At 33.5% G+C, this 20,422-nt stretch overlaps 1 pseudogene; it reads right to left on the bottom strand.

The window, feature by feature from the left end:
- LOC113392732 (uncharacterized) overlaps positions 1-9,009 on the bottom strand; it is a 51,842-nt pseudogene extending 42,833 nt beyond the window's left edge.
- Positions 9,010-20,422: the final 11,413 nt, after the last annotated feature.

Below are 20,422 nucleotides of genomic sequence, written 5' to 3'. Positions count from 1 at the left end.
GTTTTGCGTCCAAAAATATGAAAATATTTCTACATAACATACATAAACAGCCTGTAAATTTCCCACTGCTGGGCTAAGGCCTCCTCTCCCTTTGAGGAGAAGGTATGGAGCATATTCCACCACGCTGCTCCAATGCGGGTTGGTGGAATACACATGTGGTAGAATTTCGTTGAAATTAGACACATGCAGGTTTCCTCACGATGTTTTCCTTCACCGCCGAGCACGAGATGAATTATAAACACAAATTAAGCACATGAAAATTCAGTGGTGCCTGCCTGGGTTTGAACCCGAAATCATCGGTTAAGATGCACACGTTCTAACCACTGGGCCATCTCGGCTCTAATCTTCATTAAAAACTTTATCTCTTCATTGTTTTTTGTTTTTCACTCATGTGCATTCAACCAGAGATCACGGCATCAACTGGCATGGAAGAATAACAACGTGAACATGCTAATGAGTATCATGTGTCAGAAAAATACCAATAGCTTTTTGACCTTGGGGATTTCAACTGGTACGGGAGATCGCAGGTATTATAACATTAATCATTAGCGAATGGGATCATTCAAAGCATAAATTTGTGGCACTTTAGAGGTTATGTTTGAAGCGCATGAGTTTTATGACAGACTCTCAGACACAGATAATAGAATGATTAATCATAAAATCTAATAGTAGCTCTTGATTGACGTTATGGATAATTTGTGTTAAAACACTTGAAAGAGAAGTTCAATAAAAAAAATAAACCGATCAAATACTATAGAACATTGATTCTAGAAGCTTAGAACTTCAATTATGTAAGGGCCCATTAATGTCCCACTGGGCGTTCCTCTTAAAGGATAAAGTTCGAAACCAACTTGCTGCTACAATGTTGGTTACATGTGTGGCATAATTTTGGTCAGCATAGTCTTCTCACGATTTCCTTCACCTCACTTGAGATGAGTTAGAAAAATAAACTAAGCAAATGAAAACTCAGTGGTGTTTGTCTCGACTAAAATATCTATTTTTGATTGAATTATACATATCTCCAGTGATAAGGAAGAATGGCTTAAGCGCCAAAATGCGATTTTTGGTTAATGATGTTTTTACTTAAATTTCATTTTCTAGATTAATATATCCACTGACTGTTTGGCTCATATGTATTTGTTTTTTTTATGAAATAGGTCTGCGGACCGGCAAATGGGTCACCTGATGTTAAGTGGTCACTACCGCCCATAGACATTGGCCCTGTTAGAAATATTAACCATCCCTTACTGCAACGACTTTGGGAACTAAGATGTTATGTCCCTTGTGCCTGTAGTTACACTGGATCACTCACCCTTCAAACCGGAACATAACAATACCTAGTATTGCTGCTTTGCGGCAGATTATCTGATGTGTAGGTGATACCTGAGACGGGTTTGCACAAAGCATATGTATTATAATGAAATATAATGTTTTCCAAATACAGATAAATTTACCATTACAATATTGCTGAATTAAGTAAAACATAAATTTAAGTATTAATTAATGAATAAATTATTTTATAATAATTATATTACCACAAAATTTCAGGCCGACTGAATATTGATTATTATAATTAGATAATTATAATGAGAAGATTTTAAGTTACTAAAATTAATGAGACATTGTAAAAATATTATATTCTAATTAAATTAACAATGTATTGAATTTTGAAGCCTTTGTGAAATTGAAACACAAAGGGTTTATGTCAATAGAACCTTTTGATAATATTCGTCAATTCTATTTTAGAATTTAATAGCATTTAGGTAACCTAATTAAAAAATACCAAAAGCAGCTTATGGATGAATAAATTCTGGTAAAACGTACAGGGGAATATATCTCTTATGGTCCTATATATAACGGATATATATCTTTGTTCGTATTACTACTAATAATAACTTTATATGTAGAGTATAGAGTTATTTGCCGAGATGGCCCATTGGTTACAAAGCGTGCATCTTAACGGATGATTGCGGGTTCAAACCCAAGCACCATTGAATTTTCATGTGCTTTATTTGTTTTTATATTCATATCGTGCTCGGCGATGAAGGAAAACAATGTGAGGAAATCCGCATGTGTATAATTTCAACGAAATTCTGCCACATGTGTATCAACCAACCCGCATTGGAGCAGCGTGGTAGAATATGCTCCAAACCTTAAAGTTAAACCGCTCTCCTGGAAGGGAGAGGAAGCCTTAAGCCAGCAGTGGGAAATTTACAGGGTGTTACTGTTGTTGTGTGAAGAGTTCTTTGCTCTACGTATTATACTTACTTGTAACCAGCTTTTAGTTAGTGTGCACATCTTGGAAATGGAAAGATCCTCTCTTCGCTTGGACTTCGTTTGATGGATTACTAAGTGTAATGCTTCTGTATTGAATAAATGATTTCGATTAGATATATTTAATACAAGCCTTAAACCTACAAATGTTAGAATATTTAATTATAAGGAATATATATAGTTTAACTTGTATATATTGTATAATAACTTATATGTATGTTATGAGATTAAATACATTAAGTTAATATAGTAGGAGAGGAAATTACCGCACCGGATGCTTTCGTAGCGAACGCAAAACTACCAAAACTCGGAATGTCAGAATTGTAGAAGTCGAAAAGGTCTGTTGAATAGTTTACAACTATGAAATTACACCAATATTTTATGAATAGCTGAGTTCAAATAATATTTAAATAAATGTGGTATTAGTTTTTTTATTTTTTTTTTATTTATTTTAATGTCTTAACAGCTAAGCAAAGGCTGAATGTCGATTTATAATATTTATGTAATGTACGTTAACAGTATATCTAGAAAAACTTTTAGATATTATTATTTGCAATGCCTAATTTGAATGACAATATGGCGTTTAACTTATAAAGCATACTTTATAATCACAAAGTAACATCGTTCTTTATATGATAATGTCATAATAAATTACAATTTAGGTAATATGATAATCTAATATGCCTTATGCTTGTTAGTCGTTACCAAAGGCCAAGTATCGCATAAAATTTCATTACAACTTGTCGCACGTGCTACAACTTAATAATTTTAATTAAGCGCCATCTTTATTGAATATTCTGATCAGATTATATCGTTTGTATAAACATGAAAATAATATTGTTTTATTGACTGTTTCTTAGAACTTGATGACGTACAAAATTTATTGGTGGTGACCACTTACCATCAGGGGGCTCATATGCTCGTCCGCCAATCAATGCCAAAAAAAAAAAATTTGATCACTGCTTTATATTAACTGTCTTTGATGTTGTGTGATAGAAGCACATGCAGACATTTTTAAGCAAAAAAAGTTTTTGGTAATAAGATTCATTGGATTAAAATAAAGAAAAAGTCCTTAAATATTTCACAGCTGGGCAAAAGTCTTCTCTCGATCTGAAAATTATTCGTCAATTTAATATATTGTGTTAACAAAGAATATTACTCCATGCAATATACGATAGATGGTAAACGATTCTAGAGAATATATTCATATTACCTTGCAAGATACATAATTGTATGTAATATGTATTTCAAATACGGAAAAATGCTGCTGAATTAATTATAACTAAACGGTTATTACTAATATTATAAATGCTCAAGTAACTCTGTCTGTATTGTATTGTTATTAAATTTTCAAATAAAATAATTCACGCGGAAATTAAAACGAATTAAAATATCATTTGACAATATTACTAGCTAAATTAACGATCAACGAGTTAGATTATTTGTCCTTTATCTCGGCGGACCGGCAACATAGTATAAACAATTTATACTATGGTCGTATGGTACGAAAACGCTTTTTTTTCTACTCACTTTATCAATCAAGATAATTTATATATTTTATATTTATATATATCAGTTTACTCCTAAGTCATGAAGATTTGATTTAGAACAAAATAAAACATTAAAATAACAGTAATTCGTCTTATTTCGAATGTGGAAGACCAACATAAAATACAAAGGAAATAATTAAGCTTCCAAAAGATCTCACGAGCTTAATAATAATTAAAACAACAGTATAGTTCGCTATGACCTGAGTATTATCCGAGGACACTAAAAAAGGATAAGGTTCATGAGTGCAAGAGCAATTTATAACGGCTTGACCAATGCTCAGACTCGGGGCTGACGTTTGACATTTAAATGGTTAATAATACCGATTAGCAAATGAGCGAAAAAATATTTTATTAATATAATATGATTTACTTTACAGTACGTCTGAATTACAATAGTAAAAATAAAAATAAATCTATGTAATTACAAAGATAGCTAGGTATAACAAAATATTGAAAATAAAATAATAATAAAATTACAAAATACAATCAAAATATTTAAAGTAAGTCATTTATAAATATTTTTTTATCAACGTAACAAAAACTATGTCAATAAAATATTGTATACAAATTACTAACAGATCAGAACGGTAACGTTTGACCTATTTTGACCGTAAGTTATCGAGCCGCTAGTATTTATGTAACAAAATCACCAATACTGTAACAGGTGCTATAAATTAATGAAATGTAAGAAATACGTCGTATGGCAAGTTAGTGAATGTATTTGATTGTTGTTTTTTGTGCTTGGTCTTACCACAATGTCATGTGACATTATTATTAGGGGTATAATTCAATGCGTTGACGTCATCGCCACATTGTATACCAGAAAGCCAAACGAACGGATTTAGCTATCAGAGCTACCTTTACCATAACAGGCACTTTATCTAAAAACACTAGTTCACTTACCTGCTTAACGGTAGAATAAATCATGAGATGGAGTACCATCTTAGACGAGCCTACATTAAGATTGACTACCGGTGTACCCTACAATCAAAACTAGAAAATACCAAAATCCTCCCAAGCAATACCATGAAAGTCATCTGTCTATAATAATATCATATATTCATAAAACAATTAAGCTTATACGAGTACTTTTGAATTTCAAATCTATGTAGTTCAAATTGTTGCTCGTAGTTAAACTTTTAATCACAAAACAGGATTGTTTAACACTTTATAGGTGTTGAATATTAAAATATGGATCAAATGTTTTAATAACAATATAATTTGATATTGGAAGTATATTTATACCAATACAATGATTGTGGTGCTTTATGTTAACAATACATAGAACATTACATATCAGACAGTGATTATTGTTTAATAATACTCCTTAATATTTTTTGTTACGAATTGGAAGACTGTTGAGGGAGACCGTAAACAGATATATATTCAATAGTAATATGCTGCGAAGTGCCGCTATATTTAGATTTATATTTGTAGATTTGCAATACTGGCACTTTCTCACAAAGGATAAGCTGCACTATCTAGAAAGAATGTTACCAGTATTATTGGCACTATATCCCAAAGAGAACTATTACAAGAAATCTTTGATCTTATCCATACTGTAGGTAGTCCCGATAAAACTGGATGAAATGTCATGTTTTGCTGAATATCCAATATATAGAGCTTTGTTATTTGGTGGAGTAATAGCCGGTTTTTATTTGTGTGTGTGTTTGTGTTTATATAGACCTGTCGGCCTGTACTGAGTACTGAAAATTTCAAACTAAGCTATAGAATGCTGAATTCTGTACCCCTATAGAGACATCAGATTAGAACTTTTCCTTCATTATGTTCAACCGTGTAATTTTACATTTAGATCGTGTCTAATAGCCAAATAGTTATATGAGATAGTTTGATAACAATTTCCATATAATATGTTATAGGAGGAACATTTCACAAACTTACAGTTCTGACTTGTTTAGGAAAGTTATTTGTGAAATCGACTGATACTTTTGACTTTGCCAGTTTGTGAAGGGCGTCAGTTTTTACGTCGGTGACCTTAGTACTTCTGCGGATCTCCTCATTTCTGATTCGAGCTCGCAGAGAAACTCCGAGCATAGACCTCTCCATTGCCCTTTGGGTGACCTTGAGCCTTCTTATGAGGCCCATTGTGAAGGACCACGTTTCAGAGCCGTAAGTCATCACTGGTAACACACACTGATCAAAGACTTTTATCTTGAGACACTGCGGTATATGGGACGAGAAGATTTTTCGTAGCTTCCCGAACGCTGCCCAGCCGAGTTGGATTCGACGGTTGACCTCTTTTTCGAAGTTGGACTTACCTAATTGGATCGTTTCGTACCAGGTATATGTATATAGTCATCGACAACTTCGAGTGTAAATTCACCGATTTTTATAGGAGTGGGCACAACATGGATGTTCGACATAATCTTCGTCTTATCCTTGTTCATTTTAAAACCCACTCGTTCGGAGGCTTTACCGAGGTCATCGAGCATTGTGGTTAGGTCTTCCATGGTTTCAGCCATGATTACTATATCGTCAGCAAACCGAAGGTGACTGATGTACTCGCCGTTGATGTTGATGCCAAATCCTTTCCAGTCCAGAAGCTTGAAAACATCTTCCAAAGCAGCGGTTAACAGTTTCGGAGAAATAACGTCTCCCTGTCTCACGGCTCGCTGCAGTTGGATAGGTTTCGAGTTCTAATCCTGTAGTCGGACTGACATAGTGGCATTTTCGTACAAGCATTTCAGCACTTCGATGTATTGATAGTCAATTTGGCACCTCTGGAGAGACTGTAGCACAGCCCAAGTCTCGATCGAATCGAAAGCTTTCTCATAGTCCATAAACGTTAAGCATAACGGCATATTATACTCTTCGGTCTTCTGTATAACCTGCCGCAGCGTATGTATGTGGTCTATGGTACTGAAGCCTTTACGGAATCCGGCTTGTTCGGGAGGCTGGAAGTCGTCTCAGCCTTAATTTCATCATTACCCGTCGCCTTGTTATTCTTAAGCTGTTTGAGAGCCATACTAATCTCGCACAGACTGGCGTCCGGGATATCTTCGGTATAGTGACGGGTTAATCTGGTTCTGGGGTCTTTCTCCAGATTTGTGACAGATTTTCGTGTCGACGTGTATAACTGTCCGTAGAACTTCTCAACCTCTCTCAAAAGCTGAGGCCTGGACGATACAACCCTGCCATCGTCGGTCTTCAGTTTCGTCAGCTGGCTTTGCCCGATAGACAGATCTCTTGCAAACACCTTAGAGCCCTTGTTCCGCTCTATAGCCTCTTTGATACGGTTTGTATTAAATTGGCGTAGGTCACGAGTCAGAGTCTTTGAGATCTGTCTATTTAGCTTTACTGAATCTATCATTGAGTTCATACACGTCAACGCAGTTTTCCAGGCATTCAAAGCGATTGTGGAGTTCCAACTGAAAGCTATCGGGGTTTTGGATGTTGATGGGTGCAGGACGGAGCATTGACTTCATCAGTCGGAACCTCTCGAGCTTGTAATTCTGAGTATAAGTTACGCTACCCTTGTAGACTCGGGGATTCTTAGCACCCCCTCCCCCGCCGTTACAATGGCCGCTACCGTAACCAGGAACAGCGGGGCCGCCGGGGACTAGGGGCCGATACCTTGGTGCAACAACTGTTGGGGGGTTTTGCCATAATCGCCACGCTTGGCATGCGGGTTGGCGATCGCAATATGATGTTACAGTACTCAGATGGATGCTCACAGCAGATTAGATCGCACCTTTAGTAATATAAGGAACCAAGTCAAAATTTGTGAAAACTGTGATTTTAAATGCTAAGGGCACAAAATGAGATGCGCCACCGGTTAGCGCTGACAGAGACAGAAAAAGAACAATAATAACTCGGTAACTATATTTGTGTCTCTCTCACACTCGCTGCGCCCGTTCCCCACTCTTGCTACTACAAGGTCGCAATCAGTAACGTGTCCATACTTGTCGAAGGCGGACTGTTCAAATGTTGTGCAATTCGTGTTTGTGCCCTTCTATGACGAAAAACCTGGTAAGTTTGGTTTTTGATATTTTGTATTATATAGAACAATTTGTATTTGCGCCGTTATATTATGCAAAATGTAATAAATTATTGGGTTTAATTCATAATAGATCACTATATTGTCTAAAAGTAAAGTTTATTTATGGAATCATGTCTTATTGGTTTGTTATAGTATTTAAATTATTTTATATTTGATGACGCAATTTGTGTTAGGCCCATATTTACATAAAAAAAATCATTTAAATTAACAGAAAAATAATTAAGTTTTAGTAAATTACAAATATTGAAGTCGGTGCTTACTGCGTAGATTGTTTGTATTATTTGTGATTTAAATTACGTAAGTTTTACTGTTGTATAGGTATCTATAGTCACTTTTTAAGTATTGTACTGAGAAGATACACTATTTAAGATTCAGTATTTTCAATTGAATGTGCTGTTAAATTAGTTAATTTTGCAGAAAAATGGAATCCCGAGCACAAAGAATAATGAACCTACTGAAACCACCACAACACCCTAGATTGGATTGTACCATTGAGGATGATCTATCTTTGACACCTGAAAATGTAAATTAACTATTAATAATAATTATATTTATTATGGTTTTTATTTTATTTAAATTTGTTTTTTTTTTTATTTTCCAAGTTATATTTATATATATTTAATTTTCAGATTGTTTCTAACGAAGAAAAAGAGAACATACCATTTGAATACACCAGTCCCGAAAAAAATACAACGGGTATTACCCAGCAACAAGAAATTGGGTTTGATGGTTGTTATGAGATCAAAAGAACATCACAGCATTGTGCTGCCCCTGTAGGAAGGGACGAAGTAATAGAAAATAGAAATACCATGACTGCTCTTCAGAAATCAATCACTTGCCGTCGTTCGTCTAGCTCAAGCTCTTCATCCAGCTCTAACAGCTCCAGCAGTTCGAGTTCTACTTCATCTAGTACAGACTCTTGTGACGATCATGACACAGCCCAACCTTTAATTGAAAACGTTAACCCGCAGCCAAGTACATCTAAAGCCAATGTTTCTTCGCCATCCATATTAACACCGATTTATGACGAGTTACTATCAATTAGACCCCGAACAGTAGTACATAATTACATAATTTCTCCAATACATTCGGAGGAAAGCGACGTAGACCTCAGTGACGACGATCCCACTTACAATCAAGTAACACACCTTCGTCAACGTTCATGGATCACAGCAACTAAAACTTCGATTGATATAAACAGTCTAACTACGACAGTTGATGATATTCCAACAAAACCAAGGAAACGTAAAGGAGATCCAACCAAATGGATGCAAAACACGCAAAAAATTAAACGAAACTTGGGTCAAAGCTACGTAGCTGTACAGTCGAAGAAATTGGTGCCAGCGCGTAACATGAAACCACCTTGTACCCAAAAGTGTAGGTTAAAATGTAGTGATCAAATCGATGATTCCAAGAGGTTGGAGATCTTTAAGACATTCTGGGCATTAGGGGATAGACAGTTGCAAAGAATGTATGTTTTGTCTAATAGTACAACCATTACACCTAAGTACAAGTATACCAATGCCGAGAACCCACGTAATCCAAACCATGCTTTTTATTTTTCCGTACACGATGAAAGACTCAGGGTATGCAAAACGTTTTTTATGAATACTCTAGATATTTCAAATAAAATGATTCGTAACGTACTTGAAGAGAGCAGAAAAACTGGGGGCTTCATAAACGATGACCAACGCGGCAAACACAATAATCATAAAACTGCAAGTGATGAGCTTATAAATGACATCATCAACTTTATCAACTCCATACCCCGCGTTGAGTCACATTACCTAAGAGCATCTACTTCTAGAGAGTACATCAGCAGTGGCAAAAGCATTGCAGAACTCTTTAGAGATTTCGAGGTTTTGCAAAAGGAAAAATCTCGCCCGGCCGGACTCTATCACATGTTTTATGACATATTTAACAAAAAATTTAACCTTGGCTTTTATCAACCCAAAAAAGATCAATGCGATCTTTGTCTGCAGTTCCATAATTCTTCTGAATCAGAAAAGCAGAAACTAAGGGATCAATATGATACGCATTTAGAAGAGAAGGAATTAAGCAGAGAAGAAAAAAAGAATGACAGAAAGAACATTGATGAATACAATATTTGTGTATGTTACGATGTACAAGCCATTATGCAAAGTCCTAACGGTGAAACTTCGGCATTTTATTATAAAAGTAAACTGAATAGTTACAATTTCACTGTGACTGAATTAAAAAAAATTCATGAAGATAATGTGTCAGCAATGGACATCTCCAAGAGCTATGGAGATGTGCAATGTTATTTTTGGGATGAGACTCAAGCAAAAAGAGGCGCTACGGAGATAGGGAGCTGTGTGCTCCATTATTTACAGATGGAGTCTCATAAAGCCGGTGACAGAGAAGTAAACATAACTTTTTACTCTGATAACTGTTGCGGCCAAAATAAAAATAAATATCTGATTTGTTTATACTTATATGCTGTTGCAAATATAAAAAATGTATCATCGATAACTCACAAATATCTTATCAAGGGCCACACGCAGAATGAAGCTGATAATGTACACAGTTTGATACAAAAACAGATAGCTAGAGATTTGAAAACTGGCCCAATATACTCTCCAGTCCAGTACATAGCAGCAATCAAAAGAGCAAGGAAAACTGGTACTCCATTTAAAGTTCACAGTTTAAAACATAGTTTTTTTTACGATCTTCAGCAGTTGCAAAAAAATTGGGGTTATAACTTTAATGTTGATGAACAGAAAAATAATGTAGTATGGAATAGTATTAAAGTACTAAAATTTACCAAAGACGACCCCTTTTCTTTTTATTACAAGTGTTCGTACAAGGATGATTTAAAAAAAGTTAATGTTCGTAATAAGAGGAAAAAGATGCCAAATATCAATGAAATAGCCATACAAAAGGCATACTTAGAGACACTTCAACTAAGTTCAGCTAAAAAGAATGATCTCAAAGATCTTATTAATAAGCAATTGATAGATCCATACTATGCTTCTTATTATAATGACATGTTGTCTTAATATTGATTAATGTTTGGGATTTAAAAAACATTTTTTGTAGACTGATTACATACTTAAAGTAGAATTAAGTTTTTCAGACTGATCGTTTATTTTTCAGAATGTATTTTTTTATTTTGTTGTGTATTGTTTTCTGAGTCTAAAATGGACATATTGTGATGTAGAGATAAGTACCTAGTAAGTGAAAGGCTATATAAAAATTGAGAAGTTCCTACTTATGAGAGTTTATAGTTAACATATTTAACTAATACATTTTGACTTAAGTTTAATATTATTAAAGCTATCTCATTATTTTTAATTGTTGATTAGAATTTATAATTTTGAGTTTGTTGTTACATTTTGCACTGATATTATTAAAGTATTATTTTTATTTTACCTGATATTTTATTTATTAAACAGAAACAATAGATTCAGGTTACGGTTTGGTTTGGTGATATAGAGTACTATCTATGATTAATAGCTAAACAGTGACATGGAGTTTAATAATATATGGAATCAAACTTAAATAGCTCCATATTTCTGTTATGTTTTTTGTACTATATGAGTCTAACTTGAAAGTGTTTTTTCCATTGCTTGTAATTTTTGGATTTTTTAAAATATAATTTCTTTTTTTCATTGCTATTTATAGCGTATTTATCAAAGAACAAATCTGCCAAATTTCATATGTATAACTTAAATAATGAAAATATTATTTGAAAAAATAGCTGTTATGTAAGAATCCAGATTCTTTAAACGCGATTTCCCAAAAATCTACTTTTTTGGATTATGCCCTTATATTACTAAGGGTGCGAGATGTATTATTCTACCTAATCTTAAATAATGATATTGAATTGTTTTATCTCAGTAACCATTAACCTTCCACTAAGCGGCTAGTAATGAGCGGCGCGATTCTAATTTATTGAAATTAGTCATACCAATTAAAGAGGCCACAAATGCAAAAGGAAACTCGACTCGAAAAGCCGCAAGCGAATCAACATCTGCATATAATTACACCGTAATGCCCACTGTCCCACTAGGGGACAACTAAATGGCCAATACTTTTTATTGTCAGTTCTCAGCGATGCGTTAAAAGTAAAATGTTTTTGTACGCGAGGCTTTATGGTGCATGATTTGATACATAAATAATAATTCATAAAATATCCAATATGGTCTTTGCCATCAATTTTTTAATTAAAAAATATATATTTTCCAAGAATATCTCCTCCAACAATGAATCAAATTTAGGATTTGTTTATAAAGGTGTTTTTTTGCAGTTCCAATATCTTCCAATATTGTCTTTTCAATTGCTTAGTTTTCATACTTTTTGGAACGAAGTTCCTTTACGCGGCTTACAATAGACTGAACTGGCAGAAACCGTCACGTAAGGGAGAAGTGTTATGGCCCCTCAAGACGACCCACCTTTTCTCTTTCACTTTATCTTCCTTTCTGTCATATATGGCTTAAACATTTTTTTTGTTATTGTTTAAATTCAAACAGAATATTAAAAATATTTTTTTCATTGTTATTTAATTATTCTCAAATTGTGCAAGCAACTTATTTAGAATTAATTATCATCATCCTTCTGCCCTAATTTTATTTGCGGTAGACGCATCATGTATTTTTCTTCCATACTTCTCTGTCTGACGTCATCTCACAAGTAAAATCCATCGTTTCTTTGGTCGTCTCCTACCTCTATATCCATCCACATCCATGTTCTAGACCTTTCTCACGGTATGGTCCTTATTCCTCCGCATATCATGCCCATACCACGGTTTCCACATAGCTTCTCGGTTACCGGTGCCACTTTCAAACTTATAACTAATTGTATTGTAATTTATTTATTTGTAGCTTCACTAATATGTTGTCCGTGTCTTTGGTGTATCTTATCGTCAATTTGTTTTTTATTTTTTATTTTAGTGTACCTACATGTTTTAATAGTCAGGTAAGTGTCGTTATACAATTCATACATACGATGTTTCTCGCCAATGTTGGCGGACACCCCGTGTCGGCCTCGTTTTTTAAATTTTAGTTGAACATTTTTACTCCGATATCACTCACACTATCCGATAATTCTCATTTTCAAGCGATTGATCGTCAATAGAAATGGTTTCATTTCAAATCGATTAAATACGCATTAATTACCGCAATCAATGGAACGTACAAGATCTCTAACGTATCATTAACTAGTGAGCGGAGTAACTGCGCTAACAATGAGTTAATATTGTTCAGTAATTCCTATAATGCTATTAAATTAAACAGTTTCACGTAAATTAAATATTTGTGCAAAACGACGTGTATTTCGAAATGGACAGTGTTGCTTATAAAAATAGAAAGACATTCAAAAATCAATTCGCTCTTTTTGTTCGCACGCGTTCGTATTTTGTTATTTAATGGGCGAATGAACCAATGTTCTTGTAATTCTATAATTATTAGTTGACCATTTCCCATAGTTATCTGGTTAAGCTATTTAATAACATATAACATAGCTAGATATTCCTACCAATGTTAGTATCAATGACCAACTGTGACCACTAACCGAAATAATTTGGATATTTTCAAAATTTGAAGTGATCAAACATTGTATTAGTAAAACGATATTTTTTAGACTAATAACAAATTTTATAATCCCTTTTAACCAGTCCATTTCCAAGACTGGTCAAAAAATGAAAAGTCAAAAGTACCCTTAAAATTGCAATTTTACTTGCAGAAGACATTTCAGAAAACAATGTCAAGATTTGTAATATTTTAATTGTAAGCGAGCGACTCTTCAAGTAAAATCCGTCTTGAAGCATTTTTGGTGCTATATTTTTAATAATGGACTGCAAAGCACTATTACTACTACTAAAGTAAATGCACTTTGATTATTTGAGCCTTGCAGATATTCTGAAGAGAAAAAGGAAACGAGGCATATTTTTTCATATAACGTTATAATTCCTTATCCAACACGAGATCATTTAATATAAATACAAATTACTTATTAAGGCTTTGGGTACCCTTATCACGTATTCTACTAATAAACGGTTAATATGGATGAGTGAGCTAGTGAAACTACAGGTACGAGGGACATAACATATTAGTTCCCAATGTTTCCAAATGAACACGCGTTGGTGATATGATTAATAATCAATAGTTCTTTTCATCGATATCTAAGGTCAGCAGTAATAACTTACTGGCTTTTTATATGTTTGGCTCATTTACTCGTCTACATATCCGAATAAGCTAAAAAAATATAATATTAAAACTTCAATGTTGCTTGCACTGTATTTAGAACCAAGACATTGGGCGTAGGTCCACGTGTTCCATCTATTTTGTGATCTCTTGTGAAAATTAAGTATTATTGATTATTGGCAGGCATAGTTGTGAATGGTATGATAGAGTTTATTGCATGATATTGCATTTTTAATTAAGTGTTATTTAATAACGATATTGTATCCGATAAACAGCCTATACTTAAATCATAAAACGGAGGAGTTTGTTTGTTTAATTGAACATGAGGATATGAGGATTTGTTGTTTCCTGTTATTGTAAATCGCTTCATTGCGCGCTAATAATTATACAAACAGTGAAATATATAATAAAATAAATAAAGGATTTGATTGAACTTAGTAATGATTACAAAATTGGTTTGTACAATTAATTTATTCTATACTCAGACTGATCCATCATCGCTGAGGGTAAACTGTCAAAATTATGGCCATGAAATTTGGTGAGTAGGATCGTTTTATTGAGTAGACATCCACGAAGGAAGGGATTCTGGAAATTCTACCCCTAACGGGGTGAAGGTGATAGGGGTTGAAAGTTTGTATAAGAAAATAAAAGAGTACAAAGGCAGTACCGCAATAATAGGTCAGATTTTGCAGATTTGAAAAACTTTAGCGATAGGCCGTTTATTGAGAAATGCCTAATAAGATAAGGCGTGATTATAATGTAGCATCACACTACGACCCCTGGTGACGGGAAGGTAACGTATATCGATCGTAATGCCGCGTGGATAGACTACTTTTTAACACGCTTATATTAGCTTCACTTGTAACTATGTATGTAAGAAAATCTTGGAATCTTAATTTGACCCACTTCCCGGTCTTCGATTACGATGAAATTTTGCACACGCTCTGAGTTCTGATGACAATACATGACTAGCTAAGAAACGTCATTACGAATCCAATATGGCGGCCTCCCCAAGATGACGGACTGGCTGTTTGAAATCCACCCCCATGATAAAGATATCAAATGAAAGGGGTTGCTGTCAGGAATACGAAAAATCCTACTACGAAAATGTTCCTATTGTGTTAGAATAGCGGATATCGATTAGCATTTATCATAACATAGTTCATCGAATTTAGTATTCGATTCAGTGTTTAGAGATTTGCATGCGCGATTGATTTTACGTACAAGTTTCGGGTCATAGATTATAAATTATGCGGATGTGACATGAATATTCATTTAGATTATTCTGTACCGTAGAACTTACTTCGTATCTCAGTTCAAATGTTTAAACCCAACTTACGGCGATACGCTATTTTGATTCATATATCCATTAAACTTTATAATTGATTTAGTCAATGTCGCATGTCACTTTGCCATTTCTTGATCGTGTTTTGTGGCATGTTTAGAGTTTGTTTTGACAGAGTAGCTGCTTATTGATCGGTGTATGTATAAATTTAAAAGTACTTTATTGGTCTAGAAAAATGTATTTCGTTTACAATTTCAATAGTCTCGTTGAGAGTAGTTTTATTTTATATTCTGATTAGAACTTTTTGTAAATATTTTTTAAATGTTGTATATAAAAATACTATTAGAAAAATTTAATTTTGTAAATAAGCACTTGACGATGCAGCATTATTTGTACGACGTTATAATATGTTTATATGAAAAATCAATATTTATCTTTATAGGAAGAATTTATGATTAAAGAAAATCATAAATAAAAATGGAATAAATACTCCTCGGTACTGTCTTTTACCTTTTACTTTTTTATGTTATTGTTGTATTAATATGCGGCCTACGTCCATACACGGGTGTGGAGAGTGACGGCGGGGACGATGACGACTCAGACCGTTTGATCAAAGTTAAAATCTGAATATATTGTATAAAATTGATAAGCTACATCATGAAAATTTAATATTTATAATGATCGTTACAAACTATAAATAATGAAACTAAAATAAAAAGTATGTTGCTCTATTTCGAAATTAATGATAAAATGTTTATACATTAATAGTCAACAACTCATTGATTATTTTACTATTGCATGAAAATGCCTTCGGTTATTCGACGAAAGTGCTTTTATGAAGCATCTTGGAACACAATGCGCAATTTATTTAAATTCACTCCCTTTATTCGTTTTTGTCGAGGCCCGCAATAGCGGACGTAATTCGACTCTCTTGAATCTTTTGTACACGCCACTTCCTTAAGAAGTGGCGTGTTCTGCATCCTTTCGAGATCTTTTTTTGATGAACACAAACAAAAATTGCAAAGGTAATTAAATTAACTTCCTCTATTTAATGAAACTGCCCGAGCTAGTGAATTATGGCTCTTTGGTTAATGCAGGGAACTGCATAATTATTATTTTTTCATATGTGCGCCATGCGTATGAACTTCTTAATACGTTCACCCAAAACCCAAAAACACTGGTATTGTAACTGATGAGTATTCAATAAAAATCCTGGCAAATACAACTGCATTTTCATATGCTTATTTTGTGTCTTAATTTATCTTATTCACACGACGTACGGACGTATGCGTCGTGTCGTATCTTTAGCCCGATAGAGGAATATTTACTCGCCATTTAACGAAGTTAACTTCACAGTAAAGCATTTTTGATTGGTCAGTATACCAAATCTACCATCGTCAACGAAAGCAGCCTCCAACGAGAAGTAAAAGCAAGAAACTCGCACAATTGATATTCTAAAATAAATAAATGAGTTTTGCGTTGGTACCCCTCTACTCTTTATCCAAAAAGTATTTTATTTTAATAAGCTTTAATATTTAATGTCTAATGTGTGTCACATGCCACAGTTATGTTTATTATCAGCACAAATTACATCTTTTGTTTTTCTTACCCTTTCCGTTGCTATGGTTACTGTAGTAGTTATTATCTGGCAATGATATTCGTTTGAAGTGTAAATGATTGTTATAACATAATTAAATAATTTTACTCGTTATTTTTCTAATATTGTTATTAGGTATTTTTTTAATTGATATTTCACTTCTGCTCTAATAATATAATATATATTTCTTGTTTGAATTATAATATAATAATTTGTTATTATGCCTAATGCCGTATCTCTTCGCAAATATCTCAATTACCGGCTTAGAGATCCAATCGTATTAATTATGCAAAATTTTCGGCTTTCAATAAATAGCTTTGGTTAAATTGTAAATTTACAATTTCCGATGTTTTGGATATACCATAGCATGCATCGCATAACGTTCGCTGGATTCATTCGTTATTTATTAAGCTATGTACACATTCCGCTTAGCCGCGGTCACTGTGGATCAGAGCCTTATAGTAAACGGATTACGTGGAAGTTAAAATATGTCAAATAGCTTGATATATATTCAAAATTCGGCAAAATAATGTAAATGCAGATATCGTTTATGTGAGTTATTATTAAATAAGAAAAACAAAAAACAATACCCCCTCCTTTTGAAGTATATAGTACTGTAGCTTTATATTTAGTTTAATTTTTAACATGACCGTTCAGAAGTATGTCGACATGTACATGTATATTGAAATGGTCGTTAAAACTACTTCAAGTTATTATATTTGTAGAGAAAAAAAACAAGCCTCTACAAATTACATAACAAGTTTAACTTAAGAAGTCTCGCTAACAGTTTATCTAAAATTCTATATTCAAAATTAAAACTTTATTATTATTCGAATATACAGCCAAGATGGCCCAGTGGTTAGAACGCGTGCATCTTAACCGATGATTGCGGATTCAAACCCAGACAAGCGCCACTGAATTTTCATGTGCCTAATTTGTGTTTATAATTCATCTTGTGCTCGGCGGCGAATGAAAACATCTTGAGGAAATCTGCATGTGTCTAATTTCAACGAAATTCTGCCACATGTGTATCCACCAACTTGCATTGGAGCAGCGTGGTGGAATATGCTCCAAACTTTCTCCTCAAAGGGAGACAAGGCCTTAGCCCAGCAGTGGGAAATTTACAGGTTGTTAATTAAAAAAAAAAAAAAATTCACAACCAGTAAATTTCCCACGTTATTATTCGAATTCAATCCACAAATGCTGCAAATGCTCAAACATCGCACAAATTAGATCTTTATTTAATTAAGACAACGATTTGTTACAAACAACAAAGGGTTATTATAGTATAATAATATTCAGGAAATTCGAAGCGTATTTGAAATTTGATATTAACATTCCGACAAAACTGATTTATTGATATGCATACAATGTACAATTAATACATAGCATATTCATTTATTTATTTCAATCTTTATACACCAACTCAAATTTCATTATTCAATATAGAAGCATTATACTTACTTATTGATTGTCAAATGAAACACTAACATCGGTTCGGGAAAGAAACTACGCTGACCTGAGAAGAAGCTGCGAAGGAAACTCAGCGGGTCTTTTGTCAATTGTCAATCTATTAGTAACAAATATTCAATATGAAAAGGAATTCATATTCCTATAGGTAAAGGTAGGACGCGATCGTTTCATTATGATTACAATTCCTCGTAGGCCTTGTGGAAGTCCATCTGCGTTACAACTACGACTTCGTATAACAATGCAACGTTATCCTATAAAATATTTCTTACGCGACTGTATGAATAAAACAGTGTAATTTTTTCAGGGTTCACTTATGTAGGTAAAGTAACAGCATCTTAAAGTCCCACTACTGAGCTTAGGTCTTTTCGTTTAAGGAGTAGGCTTGAAACTTATTCCACGACGCTGATGCAATGCGAGATGGTGGTTACACATAATTTAATTGAAATTAGACACATGATGGCTTCCCCACTGTTTTTCTTCACGGTAAAGCACGAGATGAATTATAAACACAAATTAAGCACATGAAAAATCATTGGATTTGCGTGAGTTTGAATCGGTAATCATCGCCAAGATCTTAGAGTTCTAACCACTGAGCCTCTGAATGAAATTCTTTATATATGTATAATCCTCTTTACATCATCCCGAGTGACACTGGCTATAAATTCATTTTTTCACTAATTTAGGACAGTAATATTAAAAAAATATAACTCAACTGACTTGAATGACACAATAAACTAAATTATACCAGAGAGACTTACCTCTGACTATATTTAATATAATAGCTACCTAATACATACACTATAAAAATCTAAATATACTGGTACTAAGTTGAGCAAATATTGTAGTTTTAAATAAAAAGTAATTGTAGTTCTAAGCTAAGAGATTGATTAGGAGTTTGGTGAAATTATTAATTAAAGAAACTGCTAATTATTCGTTTATTATTAATTATGAATAAAGTAGTTTTTCATTTAAATGTTAAAATTTAAATTAAACGAAAATTTAGAAAATTACAATATTAATAAAATTAAATAGTGCAAGCTGTGCTCAAGAAAGCTACGAGAAGCTATTAAGTATAGACGTAAAAGTTTGACTGATGGATATTAGAAACGAGCTGGAAATTTACAAAACTTCAGTACATTATACCTTGTATACTGTTTCGGTATAACTGCTTTAAGAGATCTATATGTATGTGTAGTTACTATAGTCAGGATAGACTCAAAATTATCATACTTTCATAGATGAAAGAACACCTTGGGATTTAAATGATCATCTTTTGACTATATATTTTTATCCTATTGAAAATTGTAAAATAATTGACAATCACAAAAGAATGGTTACAAAACGTGAATTTTAACTGATGACTCTGAGTTAAAATCCTGAGTCTCTGATCCTTCGTCTCGTGTTCGGCGGCGAAAAAAAACATCGTGACGAAACTTGCGAGTGGTGATGAAGAGAATCCACCGTATTGGAATAGCGTGGTGGAATAAGTTCCAAACCTTCTCCTCAATAGAGGGAGATGTCCTTTCCCAACAGTGGGACGTTAACAGGCTGTAACTTTACTTTTATAAAATACTAACTGTTACCCGTGGCTTTGCCCGCGTAGAATATGAATATATTTACAAATTAACTTAAAATGTTACGTTAATGTAATACCTCTTTGTATACCACATTGGTGTGTATTTCAGCTCTTAGGGTAGAATATCCAGACACGCTTAAAGGCGAATCAACTCATTTTTAATCGGGAGATCAAAAATAAAATTTCGACCTTCTAACTTCAAATTGACAGACTTCCAGACTAACCTGAATACGAAATGTTAACAACTATTTTTCCCTTTAGGCCTAAAATATCAAGAAACGCTTAAATACGTATCTACTCATTTTTAATCAGTAGCTCAAAAATAAAGTTTCATGTTTCTATCTTAAAAATTACGGACTTCTATACAAACTATCAACCCTTATATCACCCCCGTAGGGGTAGAATATGCAGAAACACTTAAATACGTATCTACTTCTTTTTAATCAGTATCCCAAAAATAAAGTTTCATGTTTCTAACTTAA

This window comes from Vanessa tameamea, chromosome 5 (assembly GCF_037043105.1).
Source record: "Vanessa tameamea isolate UH-Manoa-2023 chromosome 5, ilVanTame1 primary haplotype, whole genome shotgun sequence".
Taxonomy (NCBI): domain Eukaryota; kingdom Metazoa; phylum Arthropoda; class Insecta; order Lepidoptera; family Nymphalidae; genus Vanessa; species Vanessa tameamea.
This window is presented reverse-complemented; position numbering and strand designations above follow the sequence as displayed.